The 12,094-nt window shown below is 42.1% G+C and overlaps 1 long non-coding RNA gene across 1 annotated transcript in view; it reads right to left on the bottom strand.

The window, feature by feature from the left end:
* LOC119516428 overlaps positions 1 to 7,957 on the bottom strand; it is a 50,478-nt gene extending 42,521 nt beyond the window's left edge. Inside the window, exon 1 of the long non-coding RNA XR_005213299.1 lies at positions 7,933 to 7,957. This is a non-coding gene — a long non-coding RNA (uncharacterized LOC119516428). The remainder of the gene's footprint in view (positions 1 to 7,932) is intronic.
* Between the last annotated feature and the right edge of the window lie 4,137 nt (positions 7,958 to 12,094).

Here is a 12,094-nt window from a genome sequence, read left to right as displayed (position 1 = left end):
ATTTTGTTTTTTAAAATTCCCCAGATGATTAAAAGTATACACCACTGGTTAAGATCCGCCAAAGTAGAATGGGATTGAATTTTTAAATCAGGCAGTTCTCTATTAAAATATAAACTTTTCCTGGCTTTGAGTGAGTCTGTTTATCCACCTAATCTTTGGTTTCTTAAACTGTTAAATGAGAGTTAAAACACCCACCTTGAAAGGTCAGTCTGAGATTTATAAATGTCTGTCTTAGTGCTGGATATATACACAATAAGCATTATATGTTGTAACAGAATATAAGATTAAGATCTGAATAAAACTTAAAAACACACACACCACACACACAAGAAAAAGAAAAAAGGGGGATGAAAGTAAATAATGGGGGAGAAAAGGAGAATGAGATGTTTTAGGTGTTCTTTTTTACTTTTATTTTTAATTTTATTTTTATTTTTTGGAGTAACGAAAATGTTCAGAAATTGTGGTGATGAATGCACAATACTTGATGATACTAGGAACGAATGTACATTTGGATGAGTATGTATCTTATGTGACTATATCTCAATGAAATTGTATTTTTAAAAAAGTAGCTGTAGAACCAAAAAATCTACACCAGCTCTGAAAGACTGTTCATGTACCTGCTCCACTGTGTGAGTCCCTAGCAGTATCTGGGGCTGCAGATGTTTTGAGTGATCTACCACTTGGTGGTCAGGACACTGAAAATGCAATGTTGTAGGGAATTGGCTTCAAGAGGCTGTAAAATGGACGCTGTGCCCTGGATTGATAAGGAACCCAGACGCTCCCGAGTAGTAGCTATTTTCCTGGCATATGACTAGGCCCTGGGGTGACTACTGCCATCCTGGCTGATGACCCATCCTGGTCTATTTTAAGGATCTGTTTGAACCATCATATGGAGAAATTGCTACTTAAAAACAGCTATTTACCAGGAAAGTAAAGCTTCCTGTAAAACAAAAAGGTTAGTATACTACCTTTTTGTAACTCTTTAAACCCCCAGTAACTCTTTAAACCAAAGCAAACATTCAAGGTAGGCCATGTTTGCTCTGCACAGTTCTTGCTTTTTGCCCTTGGTCACCTGAGTCCCAGGGTTTCTTGTTGATTCTCTCCTCGAGATTAAATTCAGAAAGGGCAACTGGTACTATCAAAGAGCAGGGGTCTCTAGAAGGTAAGAAGTTTAGGGGCATACAGTAGTTCTCTTGTAAAATGATGCAACTTTGCTTGGTTGTTTTGGGAAAGTTAAGGAGCTTGACCAGGAAAAACCCACAAGAATCTGGAAGATCTAAGGCTCTCCACCTATATTTGAGGATTCTGTTTTAATGGATGGGAAATACGTCAAATATTGTCTACAGAGATAGTGCTCAAACCAGGGGTCTAAACCATTAAGGCAACTCCAAGAGCATTGAAATCACCATTGGAGAAGGCTTGAATGTAATGGTTACGGTGACAGGGGCAGAGGCTGAGACCTACTAAAAGCTATTGGAACAGTATATCCCAGCTTCTCCATAGGTATCCCCAACTCCTCCACTTCCCAGCTTCTAAGGTATGTTACCACACTAAGATATATAAAGTTGTCAATTCTCTGTTGAGACTAATGTAAAGAAATTTACATTCTTGCTTTTGGCACAGTGAGACATATATATCCAACAAAGAAATAGTACAATACAATAATTTACTAAAGAATAAGTGACATAAAAACAAATGCAGGGTGGGAGCCATATCAGTGTGGCCTAGACCATTCAGTAAACAGACATTGCCTATAAGGGAAACTGAAGTACTGAGCCTGACTCTCAGTGCTTCGACAATCTAGCCCCAACATAACGTTCAGTCTGTCTCCCAGGATTCCTCCTTTACAATCAAGTACAACTCACTGTCCCCTAAGCTCACCTTGCTCTGACCTACCACCATGGCTGGTTTTTACCAGTTAACACGATTCTTTCCTTCCTCTCTGCTTCTCCAACTGCTCACCATCTTCAAGGTCTGGCTCACATTCCTCCTATTCCTTGAAAAAAAAAATCTTTCCAGCCCACCCCAGCCTTCAGTGACCTCATGGTACTCAGAACTCACAGTCCTCTTTGTTCAACCAGCACATCTTACACAGAACTCGTTGTCTCGATGCTCCTATGTTCATCAAATAATGTACAGCCTTGTGATGGCTCTAAGTTATCTTGATCTGTTACTTAACTTTTAATCTTTCTCTGTATCTAATATATCAAGGATATTATTCTCTTTTTGAAGCCTACACCTTTGAATATCATGCAGCAACTAACTAGTACCAGGCTTAACACATAGTATGTGGCCAATAACTATTTGTGAAATGAATGACAATATAGAAAAACTTCTGATGATCAACTCTGTTTTCTGATTTATTCCGCCTGTGGGGGGTAGGGGCTGAGCTGGCTTTTATCGAGGGTCTATTATGTGCATTTGTTTTGTACCTTCAGAACATCATACCATTTTAAACTTTCACCTGTCTGAGAGGTAGGTATAATCTCTTCAATTTATATATTAAGAAAATGAGGTTCAAAGAGGTCAGATAATCTTTTCAAGATCAGATAGCAATGTAGATAGAGCTGAGATGGCAATTCTGGTCTGCTTGACTTGGAACAGCATGCTCTTTGCACTGTGCCACACAGTTTCCCACCTGAACATCTTTGGGCTGGTTGTTCAATTTCTTTCTCTGGGTCCTTCAAAGGTCCATCCCATGACTTGCCCTTCATCGCTCCATGCACCTTCCCTCTCCTCAAGCCACCTCACAAAAATTGTTTACCTAGATCCCATTGCATGCCTTCATGATCCATTCACTTGCATCATAATTCTCTTAGCTTGGAAAATTTCCTTCTGTCTTTTCTACCTTTGACATCTTACTTATTCTTGAAAGCCCAGCTGAAATGAATACCACTTTCATGAAGCTTTCTGTGATCTTACCTTATAATAACGCCAAATGCCCTCCTGTCCAAGACCCCACAATCCACTGCCTCTTCCACAATTGAGAATTCTCTTCATTCTGCTCCAAATTCCAACCAGTCGTTTACCCTGTCTAACTCCTCACCTGGGGTGTAAGCAACCCAAGGACAGGAAGAGCATTCCTCTTCACCTCTGTCTTCAACTCTGTTATCCCAGGTCTGGCACAGAAGCAGCATGCTCTCTCAAGAGTCTGATAATAAAGATGTCTGATGGCAACTGCCAACTTTATCATCAATAACATCTCACAATTTCAGTGACTGATGGTTCAGGTAATGAACCATCAGATATCAACCAAAGCCAAGAAAAGGAAGTGCCAATCCAAGTTCCCATATCTGTCCCCAACCCTCACACCAAGTGTTACCCCTTGAGGACATAAAGTGTCTAGTTTTGAGTGATGCATGAATGATTCCATCATCCTTCTTAGGTCTAACCTGTTTTCAAGATAGTTAATGCCACAGGGAAAGGCTGTCATAATAGCTTGTCCTGTTTTTAAAGGGCTGAGGAAAAAGAAATGCCTTTAGGAATGAAGTGTAGACTCTAGGTTTGAAGCAAAAATAAATAAATGATAACTATATATGGTAGGTTGAATTATGTACCCCGGGGGATGGGAGCATGTTCTTAATCTTAATCCATTTATGTGGGTATGAACCTATTGTAAATAGGACTTTTGAAGGTGTTGTTTTTAGTTAAGGTGTGGCCAGCTGAATCAGGATGGGTCTTAATCCTGTCACTGGAGGCCTTACCGGAAGGCCACAGAGAGAAAGCCATGAGAAGGCACCCAAAGCTGAAAGTAAATGGAACCTGGAAGAGAAAGGAGAAGCAATGCACTGTGATGGAAAAGCCAAGAAACCCCAAGGCTTGCCAGCCAGCCAGAGGATACTGACCCCAGGAAGAAGCAAGCCTTCTAGCTTCTGAAACTATGAGCCAATAAATTCCTCCTGGTATTTGTCTCAGCAGCCAGGAAACTCAGACAGTATACAAATGATCAATTGATTGATTGATTGATTGAGGGAAAAAGACAAAGAGCATGAAGAATAGCAAAATGAAGATATAGGACATTTGCTTGATTTGGTTTATTGAGTCTTGACACTCTCCAACATTCTAGGACAAATTACATCTAAAGGAGACTGAATTTCCTCCTAAAGAGCAAGCAGTCACAACAGAGTGGTAGCTAGGGGGCAGCTCAGTGGATAGAGTCAGTGTGGTATCTAGAGCCCAGGAATCTGTACACAGCCTGTCTCTCCACGTGACTCAAGCCTCAGGTTGTCTGGTAATTCAAATCAGGAAGGTCCTTAGAAAGCAATTTAGGGAACAAATTTTCTGTGGATTGCTACCCCTTCAAGACAGGTCTTGAAGTTTGAATTCTATAGTTTCCAGTTTCTAGCACAGAGTCCAAGACACAGTAAACATTTAATACCTGTTTTTAAATGGAAACCATACTTGTGTTTCTTCCTTTTTTTTTATCCTCCATCTTTCCCTTTCTTTTACTTCCTTTTTCATCTCCATCCTTCCCACCTGTTGAGGCCCTAATTACTAATAGGATTACTTCTCCACTTCACCCTCAGCCCCCAGGCAATACATGAATACTCTTTGTGAAGTACTACATATTAAATCCTTTTTTTAAAATTGATGGTTCTATTGTTTACTTAATGCCAAAGCATGAGTCAGCCTCTTGAGTAATCCAGCCCTGCCCCCATTCCTTCACCTTTACCCTCACTTTTCTTCTCACTTCTTTCCCCTCCCAAGGGTGCCACTCCCTGCATAGTCCAGCTGCTGACCCACAAGGCTGAGAAACTTGGCTCTTGAGTTGTTCCTTGGGAACTCTCCCTTACGTCATGTTGCTTTGAGGTGGGTTTGAGGCTGCTCTTGGCTGTCCTACCCATACCCCACTCTTCTGTCCTGTAATAGCCCCAAAGAACCCAAAATATTACCAAGAACACTGCCCTGGGGGATGGGGAGAGGGCATATGGGCATGATGGTGGCCTTTCAGACTGTTGCTGGCCACCATCTCCATGCAAAGTTCTGCATTCTGTTCTGCAGTACATGCAAGATGAAGGGCAACCCAGGGAACCAGGAAAATTATTTACAAGATGCTGGCACTCCTGGGAAAACAGATTAAAAACCCCTTATCTCACCCAGATTTCTTTTTGCAGAACCAATATCAAATTATTTTGTTTTTTTGAGCTCCAAAATACACACCTACAGAGTTTCAAGCCCTGACCTCAGCTTTCAGTAAGTGGCTTACAGTCCATCCCAGAGGAAGCTTTCTCTGAAGGGATGGGCGTTTCAACAGGGCAATGAGCAGCTCTTCCCTCCCTTCTACACCCACCGTGACCACAAATCTCATCTAGAAAGTCTGTCTCTTCCAGCAAGGGGTGCTTTATTCTTGATGGTCCATCTAAGTCCTGTCCTCCTGATAAACTTTCAGACAGAAGTGTGTGTGTGTGTGTGTGTGTGTGTGTGTGTGTTACTGAGGGAGTGGGGATTTAATGTAGTCAATGCTAGTTCAACACCAATTCCTAGCTAAGGACATTGTCTTCATCTTAGAAGGCAAATACCCATTCATTAAATGCAGATCATTGCTTTGGAAGAATTTTAAATAGAGAATTACTCAGAAAAGAATGCCAATTGAAAAAAAAAAAATAAAGCAGGCTGTCAAACGGTAGATACCATGCCTCGCAGGCAGAGATAGAGACAAAGATAGGCATTGAACAAAGAATGGAAGGAAATTCACCAAAACGCTAAGAGAGGTTTTCTCCAGGTTGTGGAATTACGGGTGACCTTAGATGTCTTTTTTCAATATGTTTCTGTCTGTCAAGTTTTTCTACCATAAGTACATGTGACTCTAGTCATGGCATGTGGGAGGAATCACCTTTTTTGGATTATTTTTTAAATATAGATCTCCTTCCTCCGACTCACAGTCTCAAGTCCTCCTAATCCATGGTCCCCTGCCCTCCCTCCTTTTGGCCAGCACAGTGTCCACTACCCTTATCTGAGGGTAGAGGATGAGTTGAAAGTCAGAACCAGAGAGGTGGCTCAGGCACATAGGACAGTGGGAACGAAGGTCAAAGTTAGGCCTAGAGGATGTCAGGAGCTCAGCAGCTGTGCCCCAACCCCAAAACTACCCCCAAGGTTTGCTCCAAAAAGTTTCATTGGCAAAATGGGAAGGAGAGGCAGTCAGGAGCAGGAAGGGAACATGGCAAAGGAGGCAAGAAGGGGGTTTCTCATAAAGAATTGAAACCACCCTATTCTGGAGCTGGCCAACTTCCAAAGAACTTCTGAGGGTGGGAAGAGAAGGACCAGGAGAACAAAACTAGGGAGTGGAGGCAAGCTCAGGGACACCACACCTCCCCCTGGGGCTCCTCCCTTATCCTACTCATTGTCAGGCCCTTTTAACTCCCTTTTGTGTGTCTTGTTCATTCCTCCATCCCCAATCCCCCACACCACTCCTACCCCCAACTTAATTTCATCCCCACTAAACAAACTGAGCTTGTTTCCCCGGGCCTTGCAGCTGTTTCCCTGGGGTGACAGTCACACCCCAGCTCCGTTTCCCTGGGGTGACAGTCACACCCCAGCTCCTGGAGACAGAACTAGTTTGTGAGGTCAAAGAGGAAGTGGAAGGTGGGGCAGGGTGGGAGTGGAGAAGAAAAGCCTAGAAGTAAACTTCTGTGGGCGGCAGAGAGCACGGGGCCCCATGCCCCCTCCACCCTATTTCACTGTTACGGTGGTCCAACCTCTGAGGCGCCCTCAGTGTTGGGGTGAGAGTGCGTGGGTGTCTAAGGAGGAGGGAAGGGCTGGCACAAAACTGTTGTGGGAGATTCCCACAGGGAGAATTGTCCACTTGACAATCCCTCTGGTACAGGTACAAGGCAGTAAGTGACATCCATTGCTTGCAAGGAGTTTAAGATGCCACCTCAGAATTGTGTGGGTGGGAGGTGGGTGTTGGTGGAGGGAGGGGGCCCTCTGGAAGGGTAAGGATTCTCTGCATTCCTCCAAACTCCTGGGGAGAATAACTGGATAACTTTAGAATATTTTTTAGGTCTTGGGGGATTCTGAACTAATCACCACATAGCTGGATGTGACAACATCTGTCTTGGTTCTCCTTGTCCCCAGGTCCTTTTGGAAAATAGACCTCCTTTTAATTAAAAAAAAGAAGCCTGTGTTCTCAAAACACATAACCCATCACACATGACCTCCACGTCATGATACTTTGCATGGGAGGCAACATGATGTAGTGGTGAGAACACACACCTTGCAGTCAGTCAGCCCTGCACTCGCATCCTGATTCTGAGGATTGATGACAAGCTAGATGACCAGTCAGACCGCCTATAGAACAAGGATGGTCCTTGTTCCTTCCTCACAGGGCTGCTGTAAGAAATGAGTGGGAGAGCTTATGTAAAGCACTGAAGCATGGGGCCTGGCAGATGGTTAGCCCTCAGTAAGGGAGGGCTGCTGGTATCCTATCAGAAGGCCAGCACCCTCCATCCATATGACTTCACTCCAAATTGAACTACTCTGGGTATGGGAGTGGTGAGCTAAGCATTAGAGCAGGGGTAGCAAACTCTGGCCCTCTGGGGCAAATCTGGTCTATTGCCCACTTCTGTACAGCCATGAACCTAGAATGGTTTTCAGACTTTTTTAATGGTTGGGGGAAAAAAATCAAAAGAATAATATTTCATGACAAGTGAAAAGTTTAAAAATCACATTTTAGTGTCCATAAATGGAGTTTTATTGGAAATACCAAGTCGACGCTCATTTGTTTATGTATTGACTCTCGCTACTTTTGCACCTCAAGGGCAGAGTTGAGTAGTTGCAAGAGACCTATGACCCATAAAGCCTGAAATATTTGCTACCTGGCCCTTTACAGAGAAAGCTAACTGATCCCTGCATTTCCACCTCCCAAACACAAATACCTTCCCCTCCCCCACCAATAAAACCCCAATATACACAGACACCACTTGGCTCACTCACCGTGAAGCTGTTAACACCAGCTGCCCTGCACTTTCGAAAGTGTAAGAAAGGATTGGGCTGTAAAGAATTACTGCTATTTTCTATAGCAGAGCAAGCACTTAGGGGTGGAGCAATCCTAGTCGCCCACACTGAAAAAATTCAATGGGTTTTTGTTCTCCCAGCCCTTGATCTTCCGAGGGCTTGCTGTGTCCATTTGAACTGGCTCAGCTGGGAAAAATATGAGCCAGACTTTCTCTACACCTTTAATGGGTTTACTGGAAAGGGGAGAGAAAGAAGAGGGTGAGGAAGTGTTAAGTGAATTGAGAGCTTACTCTGCATCAGGCACTCTGGGGATTACAACAATGAATAACAAAATGTCTCCGAGAGAGGGAGAGACAAACAAAAGGCAAATAGTTATGAATCAGTGCAAGAAGTGCCATAAGAGAGATGTGTACAAAGCTCTGGGAGCAAAATATTTACTGGGATATTGAAGAGGAGGATCAAGGAAAGTTGCAGGGGAAAAAGCATAAGTGGAAAGAGAGGGTAAAGCAATTGCAGCACTAAAGAACAGCAAAAGCAAAGAGATGGAACTGTATGGTTGGTCAAGCAGAGGAAGTGTGCAGGCACAGACTTCAGAGATAAGCTGGGGCTACACCATGAAGGACACTATGTGCCACAATCAGGAGGTGAAGCTTTATTCTAGAGGTGATGGGAATCTTTGTAGATTTTAAAAGAGGGGAAAGACATAAGCAGATGCATGCTTTAAAATGATAACTGGTAGCAGTATGGATGGATGCACTGGCACAAGAAAGCCCGGATTGAAAGAAACAAGGGCCAAGTGATGGAATGGTATGACAGGAAGAAAGATATCGGGTGCAGAGCTAACAGGGCCTCAGGACGTATTTTGCTGTTAGGTAAGGGAGAGGGAGGAGTTCAACGATGAATTTCAGGTTTCTAGAGTTAGTGCCTTAACTGAGACAGGAGTCACAAATTCAACTGCAGATGAGGGAAACATGAGGGCATAACTAATTTGGCATTTGACACAGTTTCAGGTCATCCAAATGAAGATATCCAGCAGATAACTACTGATACGTTAGATCCAGAGGCCAGAAGATATAGGATATATACACATTTAAGAATCATCAGTAATTGATGCATGGGAGTAGAAGGCATTATTCAGCAGTATGAAAGAGAAAAAAACTACGATTCGAACCCTAGGGAATGCTAGTATTTAATGGATTGCAAGGAACCCAAACAAGAGATGGGAATATAAAGGGAGAACTCAGAATGAGGATTGCCACCGAAGCCATGGAAAAAGAGAGTTTCAAAAGGGAAGCGTGGTAGGTTGAATTATGTACCCCAAATTAGGTATGTTCTTAATCCTAATCTGCATTTCCATGGGTGTGAACCGATTGTGTAGAGGATCTCTTGAAGACATTACTTTTAGTTACGGTATAGCCCAACTGAATGAGGATGGGTCTTAATTCAGATTACTGGAGGCCTTATAAAGAAAACTGGGAAGACACAGAAGCTAGAAAGGAAAAGACATTGCCATACGACAAAAAGCAGATATAAAAGCCAAGGAATCCCACGGATTGTGGGAAGCCAGTACCAGAATATTACAGTCTTTGAGGGAGAAACCAAGGGCTCATGGACACCTTAATTTTAGACGTCTAGCTTCTGAACCTGTCAGCCAGCGAACTCCCATTGTTTAAAACCAACCCATGGTGCAGTATTTGTGATAGCAACTCAGGCAAACTAAGACAGGAAGGGAGGTTCAACAGTATGAAATATGCAAAGAGCTAAGCAAAAAAGCTGCTAGGTTTGGAAAAAGGAGTCATTGGTGACCCAAGCAGGAGCAGTTTCAGGAGTAGTAGGAAGAATGGCAAATTTCAGTGGTTCAGGGGTCAGTGGATTTGAGGAAGTAGAGGCAAGGAGCACAGAGAGCACTTCCAAGAAGTAACATTTCTCCAACTGTTCCAAACTTTCCTATTTTCTATTTTTTACTCCCTCTCAAAAGCCAATAGTCTGTCTTGGAAAACACCTCTGTTTTCTAATTCACCAGCCCTGGGCACTGGGTTCTGGAAACTGACCAAAGACTTTTATGACTCTCCCAGGTAGCATTTACCCCTTCACAGAATTCCAAGTGAGCCTTATGAGAACCCATTATTTGAGGGATTTTTGCTCTTGCCTAAAAAGTGTTTCTAGGTAAAAATCAATGAAAGGAGTAAAAGAGTACTGTGATGGGGTAAGCCCTACAGCGGTTTCCTCTGAAAAGGAGACTGCCATGAATTTGTGCCCACAGTCAGCCTTCCTTCCTCTCTCCGGCCTGTGGCACGATTGCCGGTGAAGAAGGGACAGACAGCCAGCTGCAGTCTTAGCTTCACTTCTAACACCAAGTTCCCCTTTTTCTTTTAGCTTGAGACCAACAAAAAGCAGAGGATTTAGGGTAGCACTGATCAAGGCCCTTAGAGAGCTGGGTTCTAGTTCCAGCTGTACTTCTTATCTCCGGGCCTACCAAAGGAGACAGTTGTTCTTAATCCAATTTGATTTTCTTAAAATATAATCCTTAATACAGTTTGATTTTCTTAAAATGTAAATATCAGAACCCATCTCTTGTTGCCTTCTCTTACTGTGCTAGTATTTGCTAGGGTCTTCAATATGATTAAGCACTTGCTTGAAACTTCCAGTGGCTTCACCTTGCCCTAGGATAAAGTCCCATATCCTTAATAGGGTAAACAGGGTCCTCCACATTGAACAGCTGCTAGATCTCTCCTCAGTTTCTCTTGTCCAAACAATTGGATTTTTTTTCCTTTCAAAGCAATATGCTCTCTATTCTCATGGCATTTGAATGTGCTGTATGTACCTCTGCCTAAATGGTCTCCAGTTTTCCACTCTATCTGGCAACCTTGAACTCATCTCGGCTTCAGTGTCAGTGTTTCCAGGGAAGTCTTTGCGATCCCCAAGGCAGGTCTCTAGGTCAGACTATGTATCCTTTTTCCTAGCACTCATAGGCCTTGTGTTACTTGTTTAAGAGGCTGCTCTACTGCTAGGTCATTAAAAACCCATCAAGGCAAAGCACTAGTCTAACTTTTCACTATTATGGCCCTAGCACTAAGCACACAAAAAAACGGTGTCTACATTTGTACATTCATTCATTCTACATGTTGTACGTTGCAGATTAGATAATATGGGGAAAACTCTTTGAAAAGCATGACAAGATCCAAATACTTGGAATGTCTTCTGCAGAAAAATGCAAAGTCAATATATATCTAGTCTATACTCCTGAAAAAAAACTCAAAATGTTCTATATAATTTTGCTTTTATAATCAAAAGTCTCTGCTTGCTATTATTATTTTGCCTAACCTCAGGCAAATCATTATATCTTATTGATTTTATAATCAAATGATAATAGTATTATTGCTATACTTGACCTCAGACAAATCATTATATTTTAGGACCAGAAGGGATCTTAGAAGTCCCCTAATTCTACTCCTTGTATTTGCTGGTGTTACATCAAATTTAAATACCCTAATCCCTATAAATCACTGACATTTCACAGAAATTGTAATATTCCTACAAATAATATCTGAGTGAATTAAGTCAGGAAACATTACAATGATTGAGTAAGTTGTGTTCTTCAAACACACAAATACAAACAAAACAATTCTCTATCAACCTTTATTGCCAAAGAATGATGAGAATTATGATTTGAATATTTTATAAATGAATATTTTCCGTTAACTTTTTTTGCTAAAACAAAGTGCATAAACCTTTAAGTGACTCCCAAAGAATTTTTACAAACCATGAAGCTACCACCCAGATCAAACTATAATATATCATCTGCACCCCCAGAAACTTCCTTCTTGCCCCTTTCTAATCAATCTCCACCCCTACCTTCACTAAAGGTAACCTAGTATCTGACTTCTTTCACCATAGGTTAGTTTTTCCTGTTCTTGAATTTCATGTAAGTGACGACATATGGTATATCATTTTTGCCTGGCCATTTATGCTCAACATTATGTTCATGAGACTCATACATGTTTTTGCATGTAATAATAGTTTTCCCTTTTTGCCTCACTATATAGTTTACAGTAAAGTGCACGCCAATACTATTTATCCACTCTACACAATTGACGAACTGTGGATTGTGTCTAAGGTGTTATTATGAATAAAACTGCTA

The sequence above is a fragment of the Choloepus didactylus genome, chromosome 2 (genome assembly GCF_015220235.1).
Source record: "Choloepus didactylus isolate mChoDid1 chromosome 2, mChoDid1.pri, whole genome shotgun sequence".
Taxonomy (NCBI): Eukaryota; Metazoa; Chordata; class Mammalia; order Pilosa; family Megalonychidae; genus Choloepus; species Choloepus didactylus.
This window is presented reverse-complemented; position numbering and strand designations above follow the sequence as displayed.